The following is a 20,055-nucleotide window of genomic DNA, read 5'->3' on the forward strand; positions in this document are numbered from 1 at the left end:
TTTGTGTGTGTGGGGGGGGGTTGTTCTGCATTAAAAGAGAGGAACATAACAAGTGCAATGCATGAATCTTCATTGGACTATCTTTCTACAAAACCAATGTATGAGACATCTTTTGGCAACGGGAGAAATTTGTATATGGGCTAGATATCAGGTTATATTATCACATTATTAAGTTTCTTAGATGTGATTAAGTTTCTTATGCGGTTGCACAGAAGGATGTCTGTCTTTATTTTTAGGAAATGCAGGCTGAAATATTTAGGCGAGAGAAAAAGCAGTTATGGCAAAAGATTAACACTTATTCAACCTTGGAGTAAGTACTTGGGTGCTCCCTGAACTATTCTTTCAACTTTCCACGTGGTGATGCTGGAGCCAAGCTCTTCACAGTCCCACAGCCAAGCGGCCTGGATGGGGAACTCTTTTCAGATGGCACTATGCCAGTGGTGTCAGGAGAAGAGAGGAAACATTATTTCTGGATTAATTCAACCACCTCCACCCAAAGACCAGCACGACCAGAAGAACCCATACAGCAACACCCAGCTCCCACGCCTAAAAGCCTCACCACTTCTTCCACTTAGTGAAAGCTCTGGGTAGGACAGACTGAATTCTCCAGACCAAAGAAGAGTTTCGAGATGAATTCCCCGAAAGCAAGAGACTTCCTGGGACTCCTGTTCATACACCAGACCATTGTAACCTGACGTATCCACCCCCAACTCCCTTCATTCTCCATCGATTCTAGAAGAACGCACATTTCTTCTGAGATAAGGAACTTCCCGAGGTTTCTTCTCTCCTCAACAGCTCTTTGCGGACTCTAACAAGTAAATCCCTCCAGGACTGCCTCGAGGCCGTGAATTTACGCCGCTAGTAAACAGAGCAAAATCCTGGCCGGAGGTCGGTCGCTAAGTTCCCCAGCCTCTGCAAGCCCCAAATGTAAAATACATACCCTACTCGGAACGCAAGGTGATGGCGAGGATAGACAGGGCGCGCCCAGGAGAGCGCGTACGACTGCGGGCCGAGTGGGGCCGCGATGCCGGGGCTCAGGGCCCGCGCGTGCGTGCGAGCGAGCAAGGGGGCTCCCGGGCCTCGGCGCGTGGTCTGCGCGCGCCCGGCCGTGCGTGAGGCTGCGGGAGGCTGCGTGTGCGCGCGGGGCGGCAGCGTCGGCAACCTGCCAGGTGGTGTCGGAGCAGGCTTCGTGCCGCGCGCGGGAGGTGAGTGCCAGGCGGGGTCACTGGGGGCGATCCGAAAGCCTTGGAGAACCCAGGGCTGGGTGGCGGGCTTGGCCTTGGGACTAGCTTTTCCCTGGACGGCACTGCCGGGGCGGCGAGGCCGGGAGGCGGGCAGGGCGGTGCCGCCCACTCCGGCCCTCTCCCAGAGCGCCGCCGGGGTGGCGCGGGAGTAGCCGCGCCCAGGGACTACGGCCTCGGTGACGATTAGCTACCGGATCCCGGTGAGCGGGGAAAAAGGGGACCCGGTGGGGCCCTGGGCGACGTTGAGGGGCGCAGGGACGCGTGGAGGGCCCAGGCCGCGGCTGCAAGGAGCACGCTGTCCTGCCTGCTCTGTCTTAGGGCGCAGCCCCGGAATCCCCGTTGCCCTGGGCCGCTCCGGCGACAAACTCGGGGAGCAGCCCGGGGCGCGTTGGCCGCGGCTGCGGGGGGAGAGGAGGGGATGGTGTCTCGGTTTTGGTGGATTTCCCAGCAGGCCCGGGGCGAACGCACACCCAAGGCGTTGGGGAAGGGCCTGGGAGTCGGCTTGTGGGAGGGTTGTTCTTCATCGGGAGGGATTGTAATGAATATGGACCCAAGGAGGAGAAGGGGCGAATTGGGCAGAGAGAAAAGGAAACCCCAAGGAGCTAGGGCTGTAAGAGGCGATCTTAACGGCATACAGGCATTTTATTTTTTTTTATTTTTTTTTTAAAGATTTTATTTATTTATTCATGAGAGACAGAGAGAGAGAGAGAGGCAGAGGGAGAAGCAGGCTCCCAAGGAGCAGGGAGCCCGATGCGGGACTCGATCCCAGGACCCTGGGATCATGACCTGAGCCGAAGGCGGACGCTTAACCATCTGAGCCACCCAGGCGCCCAGCATACAGGCATTTTAAAAGAAATCTGAAACGTGCAATGGAGCCTCACTTTTCCAAGCAGTAAGGAATGATGCGTTGCATTCCGTATTTCCTTCCTTCTCTTCCACTCCTCTCACTGTTGGACTAGGAGGGAGATTTGCAAGGCAGAGATGGGTTGTTTTTTTTCCCTCTCTGTATTTTGCACATAGTACCAATGTTTTAGGACGTGCTGCTTTGTCAGGAAAAGCTAGTACCAAGGAACAGGTTACCAAACCATATCTTTTTTTCTGTTTTCAGACGTAAGGAAGATTTGAGTTTGCAGTCTTCAACTGAGAATAAGTTTGTGTTTTAGCTTTTCCCAGGTGTCTTAGAGGGATGTAGAGAGCTGAGTTTGTGCTCTCAGAATGTGTTGATGCCTGATAAAAGCGCATCTGAACTTTTATCAGTCTAAAGAAGGGAGCTATTTATTAAGAGATAAGAGTCTAAAACATTTTTTTCTTCTAGACTAGAAGGTTCATTCAAATGAATGGTCATTGGGTAATTCCAGCCATGAAAAATAAAGCCTGTTATCAAAACAGTGGCCAAATTATAATTCCAGATCGGATGCATGAGGTGATTTAAAAGCAAGGAGGAAGAAGAGAGGACCAAAGCTTTTCCAAAAATGAAGAGAATGTTGATGTATAATAATTTGCTCGGTATAGAGCATTGATTTTAGATGTCATATTGCTCGATGGTGTTGAGTTATGACTTAGATATATTCTTTTTCTGTTCTTTTGCTCAGTAGTTCACAGCAAATCTTTTAATTAAGCATGGAGTATGGAAAACAGCAGAAAAACTTCTGCTAGTGCTTTAATCTCATCTGAAATTCTATGGGTAAGTTCATCTTATTTTAATTTAGAAATTATCCTGACTGGTTAAAATTGACTGTAATAGTCTCCTTTATAAGATTTTAAGGATCATTTACACAGCTACAAATTCTGTTGTATATTCTGGTATATCTTTTTTCCCTGAAGGATTTGAGGGTTGTAAGAGTTAAGCTTTACTAAACCATTTTGGATGATACATGTATTTCTAAAAATTGGATTATTATTAAAATACCGTGATAACTCAGGAAAAGTTAACTATGTAAACTTAATTTGGTGGCCATATTCAACCTCAGACTCCACTCTCTTTATTCCTTTATTCCTTTATTTATTTATTTGATAGAGACAGACACAGCGAGAGAGGGAACACAAGCAGGGGGAGTGGGAGAGGAAGAAGCAGGCTTCCAGGTGAGCAGGGAGCCCGATGTGGGGCTCGATCCTAGGACCCTGGGATCATGACCTGAGCCGAAGGCAGACGTTTTAACGACTTAGCCACCCAGGCGCCCCTCACTCTCTTTGTTCCTAAGAAAATACTCCAGTGGATACTTTTTCCTCTGTTCATATCCCTTGAAATGATTTCTGTGCCCAGTCTGCAGCTCTATTCTTTCCTTCATTGGGTGATACAGGTAGAATCCCATTTGAAAAAGTGCCTTTATCCCATTCACAACCATATAATGTTGAGGCCAAATACACTTTTCTTTTGCAGTTCTAACAGTTGTCATTGCTCATCCTTGCTCACTGTGTGGTAACCACACTGTACAACTGCATGAATGAGGTCAAATGTGGGGAGTCAAATAGGATGCTCTTAAATGGCCTTGTACAGCAGTTACATTCAAAAGTTGCAGTTCATTTGATAGCATTTCTTTTGTAAGTATCTCTTTTGGGACTGTGAACAATGGTTTTATTTCAGTAAAAAGTTGCCTATTATGAATATTGATTTGCTTTTGGCACCAGAGTTTTGGGTATGTTGTGAATTAGATGAGAGGGGATGGTGAGGGTATGTGCAGGAAGCATAGTGATTTGTAGGTGGTTTGTCTAAATGAGGGGAAGATGAAGCCACAGAACATCCCAATGGTGAGGCCCTGAGACGCTGCCCGATGGAAGATTTGGCTAGGGAGATAACTTGTAACCCTTGAAGCTCTGAGAAGTGAGGGAGTAAAGCCGGAAAGCTAGAGTAGATTATTAATTTTTCATTTTATGTGTTTCTGACCGTGAATTAGTGAGGATGCCAGGCCTTTTGTTGTCCCCATAGAGCATCCATAGCCTAGCTTAATATTATTCAGCCCTGTCTACCCTCCGGGAACCATGTTATATGGGAACATGTTACCACCACTAGGATCCCCTCTTCAGTAATAAGGAAACACAGAGAAGAAAGATTTTAGGAGATGGAGATTTTCTTTTTTTTTTAGTAGGCTCCATGCCCAGTGTAGGGCTTGAACTCATGACCCTGAGATCAAGAGTCACATGCTCTACTGACTGAGCCAGACAGGCACCCCAGGAAATTGAGATTTTCTTGATATTCTAAGGTACACCATTTCATGGGGCTAGAACACCTCCAGACCAGCAGCCTGTTTGGTAAATAAAGGTTTTTGGAGCATAGCCACATCTATTTGCTTAATATAATCTATAGCTCCATTTTTCCTGCAAAGACAGAATCAAGTGGCTGGGATAGAGACTGTATGGCCCACAAAGAAAATGTTTGCTATCTGCCCTTTTATTAAAAAAATTTTTTTTGCGGGCGCCTGGGTGGCTCGGATGGTTGAGCATCTGCCTTCGGCTCAGGTCATGATCCCAGGGTCCTGGGATCGAGTCCCGCATCGGGCCTCCTGCTCCTTGGGAGCCTGCTTCTCTCTCTCTCTCTCCCTCTGTCTCTCATGAATAAATAAAGAAAATCTTTAAAAAAAAAAATTTTTTTTGCCACTCCTGGACTAGAACATAGAATTCTGCTAAACTCCCAAGGTGTGCGTTTTGTACAGGCATTTTTAAGTTAGCATAAAGCACTATATTTGGCTCCTATTTTGTAACAGACTTTGTTTTCAAGGATGGAGATACCTCCTTTCTAAGAGAAAAAACTCTTATCAGCTCTTCTGTCTTAATGTTAAATAGTTCCTTTCTCTAAACTGATAACAGGTTCTGTAATTTGCATTTTTATCAAGCATCTGCACTTTCTGAGAGTGCAAAGTCAGTTCCCTGCCATGGACCCTGACCACACATTTAGAGACACTTGAGCTGGGAGGTCTTCCTCCCATCTTCTCCAGGTGGATTTTACCCATAATGTTCAGTCTGAACCTTGGAGTCCTCAACCTTCCTCCATGCTCTGCATGGTGTCAACAACTTGAGGTCAAGGCAGGGTTCTTTTTCCCCATGGCAGCCCCAGCCTCTAACTCAGGTCTGGCATGTCGAATGAAGAAATGATAACTAAGGAAAAGGTAATTGGTGACTTAGCCTAACAGACAAGAATGACAAAGATATGTAACATTCCTAACTGAGGGCAACAATGAGAAGAAATATTAACTAGAGCGGCTTCCCCTGTTCTTTTCCTCCAATAGGTAAAACTGTTTATAACAAAACAGAGACAGGAAGCCCAGCTTTCAAGCCAGCCTTCCTACTGTTCTGCCTGACTTGTGTGATCTTTGCTCTGCTCCAGTTTTCCTAGCTTCTCTCCAGACCCAGTCATCTTGTTGCCTCTTCCCCCGGGCTGTTCTGTCATGTGGCTCTTTCCGACTGCTCACCCCTGACTGCAGAGGTACATCCACTTTTGCTCTGTTTGGGTGTTTTGGTCAGTATGGTGTTCTCACAGTCCAGCACGAGCCCAAAAGCTATGGAAAACACATGGGTCATGAGGGATCAGCCAGTTTTGAAACCAGTGAGGCACCAGCACTGGGCTCACTTGTCTACTTTTTTCAGAAAGACCATTCAGTGCCCTGCCCTCTTCAGAGAAACTTAATTCTTGTGAATTATCTAAGGCTTCATTTGATCTTCAGGTGAAGGAACCTTTTGAATACGGAGATGAGTTAGTCAGACAAGTGCTCTGAATTTCTGCTGGCTCCTGATGGTCATTGCCTTTGTGTCGGAGTGTTTGCTAATTTTTACTGAAGCTCAGTAATTTATTCAGGGTTATTTGGAATATAAACTCATTAATGTTATTCTTATCAACAGTTCCTCTTTTTCTGAGAAGTGTATGTGAAGGGAACACTAGTTGGATCTTGTCTGGATGAGAATTAGAAAGACCATGATCTGCTTGGAAATTGAACAGTGTTTGCACATAAGATTCCTCTGTTTTTTAAGTTTCTGGGTTAGCTTTGACAGCTCTTTACCCTGAGGAAGATCAGAGGTGCTGCACTATGTGGAAGAAAGCATGAAGATGCCAACGAGATTAACACAGATTAGGGAAGGCGCCTAGTGAGGCGGTGGTTGTGGACCCCACTCAGGATGAGGAGTCCGGGATTCCCAGCCCTGCTTGCTGGCTGTGAGACCCTGACTCATGATCAGGTCTCCACGTCTCAGTCTCCTCAACTGGAAAATAAATGCTGTGGTAGTAGTGCATACCTCATAGATTATTTTAACCAACAAATAGTGGAATGTGGAGAGTACTTCCTACAGTGCTAGGACCAAGCAGGGGCTTTTGCTAAAAGTATGCAGAGAGGGGAATATGAAGAAATTGGATTAAGTAGAAAGCAAGGTTTTTTTTTTTAACATTAACTTTGTTTGCCCGAACAGAGTAAAGTGTATCTCATTCTTAAGTGTTATTAATTCGGCAAGTATCGCGGTTCCAGTTCATCCATGCAGTAAATAAAATTTGATTCTCTATTATATGTCCAGCTGTGCTTCAGAGTAAGAGGGAAGAGTGTAAGCTTTATCAAATAGGCACAATCCTTAAAATAATTTGATGCCACTCGAATATTTCACACCTCAGTTTGAAAAGGTTAATGTATTTTGTAATTCTCCACCAGATGCCAGAAATGCCTGTTGTAGGACTTTTGAGAGTTCCAATCATTCCCAGTTACGGGAAGATCAGGGGGCAGGAGGAAGATCACAGGAGAGGGGAGCTTGTGTGGAAGAGGAACTGAGAAATGTCGCATTTGGCATGTGAACCTCTACTAGTAGTTCCTGTGGGCTTATATGTTCAGGGTGGCAAAACGTTAGCAACTTTAAGATGCTAGAGGAAACATCATCTTTGGATTCTAAAAGGAAGCTTATCGGGGTGCCTGGCTGGCTCAGTCAGTAGAGCATGTGACTCTTGATCTCAGGGTCGTGAGTTCAAGCCCTATGTTGGGTAGGGAGCCCACTAAAAGAAAAAAAGAAAACTTACTGATTTGGAGGGAGAATGTGGATAAACTAGGATTTATTTGCATGTCTACATGTGCTGTAGACCATATGGTGTCCTATAAGAGACATTGGGAGCTGCTGCAGGGTCTGTAAATGGGACAAATGTAAGCAAATAAGAATACGTTAGAGGACCGTGTAGTGGACTTTAATAAATAATAATAGCAGTGCCATCTACTTAGTTCTTACTGCATGCCAGCCCCATCCTAAATGTTCAACATGTGTTGTTTCATGAAACGGAGTTTCTGATTCACTGCGATCAAATGGGGTTGGGCCTGAGGCTCTGCATTTCTAGCAAGCTCCCAGGTGGTGCCCAGGCACTGCACTTGGAATAGTGAGGTCTAAAGCAGCACATTGGAATCACCTAGAAAACTTTTAAAGATACTGCCATGGGGGCCTCACTGCGCTCTGCAACTCTCATTCAGTTAGTCCCGGGTACAGCCGGGCTTCCAGAGGTTTTCAAGTTCTCCAAGAGCTTATAATAGACAGCCAAGTTTAAGAACCACTGGGTCCAGAAAGAAAAGGAAAGAGAGAGGTAGTGACCAGGCATCACTGGTTTTGTTTGTTTCTAACATAAACAGAGGAGGTCAGAATGGTAGAGTTTTATATTGCTTTGTTTATGAATTAATATGTTCAATTGCAGAGGGAGCTAGTAGGGAAATTTTCTTCATGATGCGTATTGATATGTGTATGTCTCCCTCTATAAGAAATAGGACATGACTGATGTGTGTAATTATGATTTGTACTAAACTCAGTGTGCACAGGGCTTGTTGGGGCTATTAGGATTTCTACCCTTTGCACCTACTGTTTTTTTATGTGGAAGAAGAGTCATAATTTGCACAACTGGTGGTACTTTTATAATTATCTTTAATGATAGCACACGTTTTCTCCTTCGGCGATCCTAAATCTAGTATGCTTGGGCTTAGAATTTTATTGAAATGTGGTTTTTGGTGGGTCTTTTTTTGCTTTTTCACGTCTGGACCTTTTAAAATGAACAGGATCAGAATTAGGATAGCCTATTAGAAGGCTTTGTATCACGAGAGAGCTGAGGAAAAGTAAGCGTAAACGAACAGATTCAGGAGTTTGCTTTTGGATTCAATTTACTCTTGGGGATCTTTTCTTAATATATCGAATGGGTAAAAGCACGTTACCAGACCATTTGCGCAGCATTCAGATATCCACCCAGCACCTACTGTGTGCAAGGCCTTTTCCCTCACAAACCTCAGATTCTTGGGAAGGGAACAGACAATAGACAATAGAAAATCCAGGTGGGTTAACTGCTGAGAGGAGAATAATGAGGGGTGTGATAGAAGGTGTGGGCCTGGGAACAACTTGGGATAAGAGGTCAAGGAAGGACTCGCCTAAGTGACATTTTGCTGGGATCTGAAGCAGGAGAAGGAGCCAGCCTTTTTAGGAACCAGCTTTTGAGTTAGAGGGACAACAAGTGCAGACTCCCCGAGGGAGGGAAAGTTTGACACAGTCAGGGCTCAAAAACGAAGCCATTATGGCCGAAATAGGGATGGGAGGAGGCATGGCAGCTATGAGATGGGGGGCTTATATATTCCTGAGAGACAGATGGGATAAATAGATTTTCTTCAAAAAATGTTAAGATTGTTACCCTTAAGCTTTCATTGTCTTTGTGCTTTGTTTTTGCATTCACAATTCTCTAATGAACATATATTAGACTTGCACTTAGAAGAGTTTTATATATTTTTTTAAATAATTGAATTTTCTTTCCACTCGCAGAAAATAAGCAACATTTTTGTACCCCAGGAAAGAATTTCAGGTTATTTTGGCTTAAATAATTGTACCATTGTAATAATTCTTCTGTTTCTCTGGAGTCCTTGCATTTGGACTGATCCCTCCAACCACCTTCCCAGTCCCCCAATTTCCTAGTGTCCAGCATATGTTTCTAAAGATTTATTTATTTATTTTAGAAATGGGGGCAGTGCGCAAGTGAGGGGACAGGTAGAGGGAGAGATTCTCAAGCAGACTCTCTGCTGAGCACAGACTCCAACTCTGGGTTCCATCTCAGGACCCTGAGATCATGACCTGAGCTGAAATCAAAAGTCAGATGCTTAACTGACTGAGCCACCTAGGCGCCCCTTAGTTCCCAGCATATTTTTGATGCAAAATAAGAAGGTCTGTATCTGCGTAAATTATTAGTTACCATTTTTTAAAAAGATTTCATTTATTGGAGATAGAGCAATGAGCGGGGCGGGGGGAGGGGCAGAGGGAGAGGGAGAACAGGTTCCCTGCTGAGCAGGGATCCCAACGCAGGGCTTGATCCCAGGATCTTGGGATCACTACCTGAGCTGAAGCCACCGAGGCACCCCATTATTATTGTTTTTTCCTGATGTTAATAATCCATATTTCAGGTTTTGAGAGGGAGAATTTTGAGTCTTTCTGTGCAAAGATGGTAAGGCTGTGATGCTGCTTTACTGTTTCAAGGTTCGATGGTCATGAGAAATTAAAAGCACTCGAGCAACTCTGGTCAGTAGGCAGGTAGCAGATTCCCTGGGATGGGGAGGATGGTGCCAAGAACATGAGATTTGGAGTCCTGTTTGATTTTGTCTCTATCTCTGCCACTTACAGGCCTGTGACTTTGGGCAAGTTATTGACTCTCCCTGAGCCTTAGTTTCCTCACCTATTCAATGCAAACAATAAAGATTTCAGAAGTGCCTTTATTTGTGGGGTGTCTGGAAGATTACAAGAGTTAGTGCCTGGTAGCCGTTCCCAGTGCTCTCACCACAGAGAGCACTGGGCACCTAGGGCCAGCATGTCATGTATGCACCTGCCAACATTGATTGTGCACAGTAACCAAATAAACAGAGTGACTGATTGGATTGCCAAGCTGTTTTAGCTTTCTTTTTTAAAGCATAACTTGCCAAAAAAAAAAAAAATGTGCAGATTAGGAAATGAATTATCACAGTGAACACACCCGTAGGCACCATCCAGGTCAAGAAATAGAACATGGCCAGCACCCGGGAGAGTCCCCTCAGGCCCCTACCTATTATATTCCCTAATTGTCTCCAGGGGTTACCGGTGTCCTTGGTCATCTTTGACACCATAGATTACTTTTTCCTGCTTTTCAGCTTTGTGTAAATGGAATCATAGTGTCTAGTCTTTATGTGTCTGGCTTCTTTAGCTCCACATTGTGTTTGAGAGACTCTCTAGAATTCACATGAGGTTGTAGTTTGTTCATTTCCATTTTGTATAAGGCGCTGTTATATAAATTTGTTTCTCCCTTGTACCATGGTTGTTTCCAGGTTGGGGTTATCGTGGATAGTGTGCTGTTATGAACTTTCTTGAACATTTTTGGTGTTCCTATTTACATATTGTTGAGTATTCTACCTAGGACGAGGAGCTGCTACATCGCAGGGTACATGTTTCTTCAGCTTTAGTGGAATAACACTAAAAACTTTGCCAAAAAAAATTGAACCAGTTTGTACAATTTTTTTTAATTCTAAAACTACTGCTTAAATTTTTACTTATTAATTCACCAAAATTAGTTTATTAATTCAGTGACTACAAAGATGATCGAGGACAGGATTTTCCATTTCAGTCCTTGCCAGAGGCACTGAAAATTAAAAAAGTTTCTTCAGATTTGAGAAACATTGCAGAATATATCCCCTTCTCAGAGAATGTACATTAGCATATTAAAACTGAGGAGCCCTCCATTAAGAAATACTAATGTAAGTTTATTTGAATGATTTCCTTTTTTTTTGGTCCCTGGAGCCCTTTTGAGGGCTCTGTAACACTTGTGGATAAGACAGATGCAGCCCTCTTTGGCTCCCAGAAAGTTCTGGTGTTAATAACTGAAATGCAGATTTCTTCTCTGAGGATGGAGGTTTCGTTTGATAGTTAAAGCTTTGGAAGCAGCCAACCTGTTTTGTCTCTGGAGGTTTTCTGGGCTTTTCTATTATTTGAGATGTTTCTTTTTTTTTTTTTAAGATTTTATTTATTTATTTATTTGAGAGAGAATGAGAGAGAGCACATGAGAGGGGAGAGGTTCAGAGGGAGAAGCAGACTCCCCGTTGAGCAGGGAACCCGATGTGGGACTCGATCCCGGGACTCCAGGACCATGACCCGAGCCAAAGGCAGTCACTCAACCAACTGAGCCACCCAGGCACCCCTGAGATGTTTTCTTCAGCTGTTGTGGATCAACCACCAAATCGACCAGTAATTACTGGTGGCCTGCTGTGCACCAGCATCTAGCATGCTAGACTTGTGGGATAGAGATTATCTGTTTAAAGTAAATTAATTTTTTAGAATCTAGTCGGTGCCTGTACATTTAGTTAATATAATCACAAGTTCATCTTTTATAAAATAGAAATCATTTTAAAATTATAAATATAACTTCTTCACAGTGATAAATGACATTATTATTTAAGAAGTCAGTAATAAAATAGTGGTGTATTTTCCCGTTGGGCCTTTTTATATTTTTCTATTCATCGACGCTTTAGATTCTATCTGCCCCTTTCCTGGGACATGTGATTTAGAAGTGTCAGGGTTCATGGCCTTCCTGAGGAGGCTTGTGCTAGGAGAACTGCTGCCCTGTGCCCCCACTGCCAGGGTATGAGCCAATCCCAAGTCTCAGGCCAGGCCAGTTTGATTCCTGTGACATCATAGTGGGTCCACATTTATCCACACACCTGAGTGTCACTTTAACTTCAGAAACTACCGAGTGTACTGACTGAATAGTCCATGTTCCCACAGAAACCCCATGGTAACTGAATTGGTATTGTGGTACTTGGTTTATAGCTGAAAAAAGACGCTTTTGAGAAATTAAGTCACTTCCCCAAAGTCACACAACCATTAAATATTACAGCCAAGATTTAGGTGAGCCATTTAACTCTGATATCCAAGCGTTGTTATCACGCTTTTTTTCCTGTTTTGATAAATTTTAAATACAAAGAAAACTAAAAATAGAAGAGAATGCCTATATTTCCATCACCCTGAATTAACAGATGCTAATACTTTATAGTATTTGTAGCTAGTCTTCTCTTTCCCCTTTTCACCGCATGCCCCTTTCATTCTTCCACAGTGACACCCACACTGCTGAGTGTGGGAGGAATTCCTGCAGTTTCTTTAAAAGATAATTTTGTGGGGGGGCTCCTGGGGGGCTCAGTTGGTTGAGCGGCTGACTGATTCAGGTCATGATCTTGGGAGACCTGCATCAGGCTCCCCGCTCAGCAGGCAGTCTGCTTCTCCCTCCCCCTTTGCCTCCCCTTCCCTCTGCTCGCTCGAGCGCCCGTGCATGCTCTCTCTCTCTGTCTCTCTCAAATAAATAAATAAAATCTTTGGAGAGAAAAAGAAGTTTTGTTTGCATAGCTGCTTCTGAAAGCTCACTGTTTCTTGGGTGCTGTTTAAAACTACTTATATAAATGGTATTACATATGTATTTAATTTTTCAACTTGTATATTTTACTCAACATTTTATTTTTTAATACTATCCAAATTGATGCTCTGGGTATAAATCTAGTTCATTTCTTTTAACTGTCTTGTAGGATTCCTTTGGAAGAAAGTACCAGGTTTTATTGATTTATTATCTTATGGATAGACATTTTGGATAGACATTTAAGTTGCCTCAGATTATCCGTTTTCATAGCCCCATAGTGAGCATGCTTGCACATATCTCCATGTGTGTACATATATGAGAGTTTTTCTAGGATGTAGTCCCGGGAAACGAAAGTCCAGTTTTCAGTTTACTAGATGTAGCCATATTGCTTACCTACCAAAGGGGTGGTAATGGTGTACTTCAACCCACAGGGTGTGATAAATAGCATTTACTCCAATACCTGATTAATAATAAACTTTTTGATATTTCCTGATGGGTTAAAAATTTGGTATCTGACTTTAATTTGCATTTCCCTGATCACTAGTGAGTTTGACCCTCTTTTCATATTTATTGGCCTTTCTGATTTCCTCTTCTGTGAATTTTTTGTTCACATGTCACCCATTTTCTTTTTGATTTGTAAGCTTTATATAAACTTTATATAAACAAAGAATAACAGATTATTACAAATATATACTATATAACAAATATAGTGAAGATTCTGGATACCAGTCCTTTGTTTCACTTGTTGTAAATATCTTCTCTGAGTCTGTGGCTCACCTTTTAACTTGCCTTGTCCTGTAAGCTTTATTATTTTAATGTTACCCAATGTATTTCTCCTCTTTTTTATGGGATATGCTTTTTGTAACTTGTTTACAAAGGCTTTGCTGACACATAGGTTCAGATATATTCTGCTCTGTTTTTCTATAATAGTTTTAGTTTTTGCTTTTTAAAATTCTCATATCCACCTGAATTTTATTTTGAAAATAAATATGAACATGGTTTTACTTTTGCCACATTTATTCCGAAACCATTTATTGGATCTTTTCGCCATTGGTTTGTGATGCAGCTTCTGCCATTTTTCAGGTCCCAGTGTTTACTTGGATCTGCTTCCAGTCTTGGCACTATTCAGCTGTTTAATCTTTCTGCTACTCTGTTTTAATCACAGTAGCTCTTCAGTACGATTTGATAGCACCCAACCCACCCCAGCTTCATTCTTTGTGTTCAAAATTGTGTTGGTTATTCCTAGATCATTAAATTCCTTTCATAATCCTATGGATTTATTGATTAATTTGGGAAAGTGGAATCTTTACTTTTGAGTTTTCTTATCCCTGAATATGTTGTCTCTTGTTTATTCACTTTTTTTTTTTTAATTCTTCAGAAAAGATTTTTACCTTTCCACATCAGGGTCCTGCACATTTTTTGTTAGCTTCATTTGACACTGTAGTTTTTGTTGGTGCTGTGTTTTTCCTTAGATTTTTGGTTTTTTTTAATGTTTTGGATATATATGTGAGCTCATATCCAACATCTTGGTAAACCTGTTCTTACCTGTTGTCTTTTTCCCTTTGAGTTTTCTCTGTAGAAAATCATGGCAGGTTTTCTTCTCTTCCTTAACAGTTTTTACATCTTATTTCCTCTTCTTGTTTTAGTGGCAGTAACACTCTCTAAAGCAACACTGGATGGTAGAGGCAATAATGGGCATCCTTGTCTTTTTACTGACTTTAATAGAAATATTTCTAAAGTTTCATCGTAAGTTTGCTATGGTTTCTCTAACAGGTTAGATACTTCCCTTCTATTCCTAATGTGTGTTTTTTAAATAATCTTCCTTTTTTTCTTTTGTTTTGTTTTTCATTGTTTTCCGCGTTATCTTTGTTATGCCTTCTGTTTTCTTGTTTCTGTAATAACATTGGAATTATTCTTTTAACTTCTTGAGCTAAGTAGTCAGCTCATTTATTTTCAATCTTTTTTTAAAAAAAATATTCATTATACTTGAAAGTCTGCATACTGTATCATTCTATTTATGTGACATATTCTGGTTTGGCAAAGCTATAGGGGTGAAAAACAGATCAGTGGTTGCCTGGAGGTTCAGGGAAGGATTGATTAAGGGACAGTAGAATTTTTGTTGTGATGGAATTGATTCATATCTTGATTGTGCTAGTGGTTACATGTTCAGAACAGTAAAATAAAAAGGGTGAATTTTATTGTATGTAAATTATATACCCGTTTAAAAAAAATCAAGTGGATACAAAAAATGTATATAAGATAATTCTACTTTTAAAAATGTGTATTGTTTTAAAAGGTTATGAGTTTTCTGTAAGGACTGCATTAGTTACATCCAGTGTGTTTTTATATGTACCACTTTAAAATGGGGAGGGAAAAATTTTTATTTTCATTGTTTTGAATTTTAATGTATTCAAGTGATTTGAGAATCAATGTAAGAACTATATAACTTACAAAGTAATATAACCAAGTAATGTTATTTAAGTAATATAACAAAGAAATATCAAGTAATATAAGAAAGGGATGCTCTCGGGGAGCCTGGGTGGCTTGGTCAGTTAAGTGTCTGTTTTTGGCTCAGGTCATGATCCCAGGGTCCTGTGATGAAGCCCTGCATTGGCCTCCTTGCTCACTGGGGAGTCTGCTTCTCCTCCCACTCCCCCTGCTTGTGTTCCCTCTCTCGCTGTCTCTCTCTCTGTCAAATAAATAAATAAAATCTTTAAAAAAAAAGGGATGCTCTCACCCCTTTTCTGATCTGCCCCATTCCTCCCTACCCATTGTATGTGTCTTTCCATTGTTTTTCTCATACACACACAAATACACATATTTTTTCTCTTCCTTTTTTTTTAACATTTATTTATTTATTTGAGAGAGAGAGAGCAGGGGCCCCAGAGGGAGAGGGAGGGGGAGAGAATCTCAGGCAGACTCCCCACGGAGCAAGAATCCCGATGTGGGGCTTGATCTCACGACCCTGAAATCATGACCTGAGCCAAAATCCAGAGTCAGATGCTTAACAGACTGAGCCACCCAGGTGCCCCTTTTCTCTTCCTTTTAACACAAAAGTTAGCACATTATAAACATTGTTCTAGATCTTCCTTCTCCATTTGATGTATTCTAAAAATCTTTCATGATCAGTACGTAGAAAACATCTTTGTTCTTTTTTTAAACATCTGTATAGTATTTCATTGTGTGGATGTATCATTATTTATGTAAGTAATCCCTTATTGATCCCTTGGGTTATTTCTAATCATTTGCTATTATAATGTTGTAGCTAATAACAATAAGATGTCTTATCATTTTAGACATATACGGCTGTGCCTAAAATAATTTCCAGGATCAAAATTACTGAGAAAAGAGTAAAGTATTTGTAATTTGTATAAGTATGTCCAAATTGCCCTCCAGAGAGCTGTTACCATTTCCTGTTCCACCATAAATGAATGAGAGAGGGAATTTGTTTTCTTAACTCTTTTTAGTTTTTATTACTGGAATATTTTAAAAGTAAATACAGGTATCTTGACTTTCTACTCCTAAATACATACTCCTAGAAATAGGAAAATTTTTTAAATTTTATTTTTAAGAGCCTTATTAAGGTATGACTTACCATAAAATTATTTCATTTTAATTGTAATTCAGTGATTTTTACTAAATTTACAGAGATCTGCAACCATCACCCAGTCAAATTTTAAAATAGTTCCATTACCCCAAAATGATTCTTTATCTCCATTTGCGGCCAGTTGCTTATTCTACCCCCAGGGAACCACTAACCTACTGTCTATAGATTTGCCTTTTCTGGATATTTCCCATTAATAGAGTCGCATATATATGGTTTTTTGTTTCATGCTTCTTTTACTTAGCTTAATGTTTTTTTAGGTTCATCCATGTTCTGAGTTCTTTTTTTTTTTAAGATTCTATTTATTTATTTTGAAAGAGAGAGAGAACATAAGCAGGGGGAGGGGCAGAGGCAGAGGGAGAGAGAATCCCAATCAGACCCCATGCTGAGCATGGAGCCCAACACAGGGCTTAATCCCACAATCCCGAGATCGTGACCCGAGCCGAAATCAAGAGTCAGACACTCAACTGACTGAGCCACCTGGGCGCCCCCATGTTCTGAATTCTTGAAAACTGGTATGTTACAGCCTGTATCAGTACTTTGTTTCTTTTTGTAGCTGAATAGTATTCTGTTGTGTAGCTATACCACATTTATTTACCCAGTTAATAGCCTGTTGTAGCCTGTTAACATTATCACACCTAAACAGATTAATAATCGTCCTGGCATCACCTAATACTTAGGCTGTATTCAGATCTCTCCAGGATCCAGTCCAGGACCATCCATTGCAATTTGTGTGTCCTTAAATCTTTTTTAATCTACAGCTCTCCCTTTTCTCATTAAAGACACCATGCTAGCTGACAGTCCTAGCTCTTGGCTTTCTTTGAATGTTGCTTGTGGTGTTCCTTAGCTTGTTCTTCTATTCTCTGTATTTTGTGTAAATTTTGATTAAATTCCAGTTAACATTTTTGGCTAGGATTCATCAGAGATAATATTGTCATTTCACACTGTATCATTTCCTTAGGAGGGAAACAGTATGTGTTTGTTCTCCCATTTATAATGCTCACATTGATAATTAGCACTCTGATTCCTCCAATGTAAAGTTTATATTGCTTCAGTTCCTTGTGAGTAGGACCTGAAATCATGACCTGAGCCAAAATCCAGAGTCAGATGGTGTTACTTTGATACCACACAGATGTCCAACTCCTTATTAATCTTCCCCTTGATGATTAAAACACTGATTAATAATCATTGCGTGAATCCATAATTTCATGAGAAGTTGCAAAATTACAGTTTTCTTATTCTGTCATTCTACCTACATTTAAAATTGGCATTTTTCTATAAAGAGGAGTTTTCCCTCTTCAATTAGAGCTGTTTGTCTCCCCTGAACTATAGATCATTCTTTAAAGCAGAAAAAAATAAAAGCTTGTCTTCCCTGCCCCAAACCAACGGTTTTCAATTAAGGGCTTGATGTAATAGTACCTCACTGAAATGTAGCAAATTGATCTTATTCAGTTGCACATATTGTACACTTTCCAGTATGGTGTTCTCTTTAAATTTATGGATTAAACAGAAATTGTGTGTGTAAGGATGTTCAGTTTCCAAACAAGTTTTTTTTATGTGTTTTTCAAGTTATGTTTTTGTTATAATTATATTGTGGTCAAATAATTTGGCCTCTGTTAAATTGAGGTTTGTTTTTGTTTTTTTTCTTTAAGTAGTCTCTACACCCAGTGTGGGTCTTGAACTCCCAATCCTGAGATCCAGTTGCATGCTCTGTCAACTGAGCTAGCCAGGCACTCCTGTTAAATTGAGTTTTAAAAATTGAAATGACTTATATAACCTAACATCAATTTTTTAATAAATGTTTCATGTGCTTTTGAAATGACTATTACTATTCTATTAAACCAAATTTGTTAATATTATTTGAAACACGCATATCCTTATTTTTGGCCTGCTGACGTATTAGTTATTTAGGGGGATTTGTTAAAAACCTTCCATTAGGATTATAGATTTTTCCACTTGTACTCATACTTTTCACAGTTTGCTTTATATTTTTTTGAGGCTATGTTATGTTTATATAGCTTCATGATTGTTAAATTTTCTTATTTGATGGCTGCTTTTATTAGTAGCAAAATCTTCTTGTCCTTTTTGAATGCTGTTCATTTAAAATATGTGACATTAGTATTTAATTGCAACAGCCTTCTGATTGGCATTTTCCTGATATGTTTTCTTATTTACTAATTTTAAAACTTTTGTGTTGTTTTGTTTTAGGCATGTGTCTTATAAGCAGTATTATGGCAGAATTTTAAGCCAATTTGAGAATCTCTTGTCTTTTAGTAGGTGAGTTTATATTTACTCTGACAATACATTTATATTTACTTCTTTTTTTATTTTTTAAAACTTTTTATTTTATTTTTTTAGAGCAGGGCTGGGGGTAGGGGCAGAGGGAGAGGGAGAGAGAATCTCAAGCAGGATCCACACCCAGGGCAGAGCCTGATGCAGGGCTTCATCTCATGACCTTGAGATGATGACCTGAGCCAAAACCCAAGAGTCAGATGCCCAACCGACTAAGCCACCCAGGGGCTTCCATTTATATTTACTTCTGACATCTTTTGTGTTTTCTATTTGCCATGCATTTTCTCTGCTTTTTTTCTCTTGTCCTACCCCCTATTGATTTGATAGCTTGCTTTGTTTCTTTTATTTCTCAGTATGGAAGATACATAATCTGTACCTACTAATTCAGTGGTCCTTCTAAAGGTTAATGTATATTCTTAAATGAATTTTTTGCACAGTCTTAAAGTTTATCACTCTCTCCTTGTTCCTTCTGAATTAGGTAAGAATATTAACATATTTTAATTTTGTGAAAATCTTTTTTTACAGCAACCACGTCGTTTTTATATGGTATTTTAGTTTCACTTTTTCTGACCTCATTAAAAAGAATAATTTTTTCTTCTTCTTCTCCCTCTCTCTTTTTGTTTTACTATCTGTATTAGTTTTTACTATCTTTTAATTATCTCCCTGCTCCCATTTGTTTCTTTCATGCCGTTCCTTCCTCCTGAGTTCATTTTTCTACATACTAAAATATATATTCCTTTGGTACTTTGAGCTAGAGTTTGTAGACTTTATAAGTCCTAGTCTGTTTGAAAGTGTCTTTATTTCATCTTCAATTCACTTGAAATCTCTAAAATTCATCCATAAGATAGGTACAGTAAAACCAACTGGCCCACTATATAGCATTATTGGGGGAAAACTAATAATATTTGTTGTGAACACTTCATAAATTTTTATATTTATCTGTGTGTATATATACATATATATATAAAGTACTATTATTATTAGCTAATGTAAATCCTGTTAGATTTATATTAGAATTACTGTATTTTGAGTGGATTTTTAAAATCATTCCTTATTATGTTGAGGTAATATTCACTCAAATAAGAGAATATAATACCTAATAGAAATATCATGAATTGTACGTAGTCACACTTTGGGAGAAGAACAAGGATAAGATGAAACTCAGAATCCTGACTGCTAGCTTAGGGTTGCTACCACTCAGTGGAACTTTGAGATATGCAAGCATAAAATTAAATTTTTTGGCTTTGTTTTTATATATTTACAAAGACAATACATGAATAGCGTGGAAAATCCAAATGATACAAAAAGAAAAATGAAAGAAAGAAGAAATCTTCCAGAAATCCCACAGAATAGAAACCATTGACATACTGGGACACGTCTTTCTAGAAATCTTGCTCAGCATATGTGACTCTATGGGTTTGTAGATAATTATCTTTTCATTTTTCAAAAGGACTCATAGCACATAAGCAGTTTTGCAACTGCACTTTTCATTTAGTAATATATCAAGGGAATATAGGTAATATAGTTTCATTGCATATAATGAATAAGTATATGCTCTTGTATAGATGTGTCAT

The 20,055-nt window shown here is 40.1% G+C and overlaps 1 non-coding gene across 1 annotated transcript; it reads left to right on the forward strand.

Moving 5' to 3' along the window:
* Positions 1-1,991: 1,991 nt before the first annotated feature.
* Positions 1,992-18,456, forward strand: LOC114209060 (uncharacterized). Its single transcript, XR_015767713.1, has 3 exons — positions 1,992-2,136; positions 2,837-2,928; positions 18,398-18,456. It is a non-coding gene; the product is annotated as an uncharacterized LOC114209060 (transcript).
* Positions 18,457-20,055: the final 1,599 nt, after the last annotated feature.

Source organism: Eumetopias jubatus, unplaced genomic scaffold (genome assembly GCF_037043125.1).
Source record: "Eumetopias jubatus isolate StellerSeaLion01/CBP00866 unplaced genomic scaffold, mEumJub1_p1.0 scaffold_1, whole genome shotgun sequence".
Classification (NCBI taxonomy): domain Eukaryota; kingdom Metazoa; phylum Chordata; class Mammalia; order Carnivora; family Otariidae; genus Eumetopias; species Eumetopias jubatus.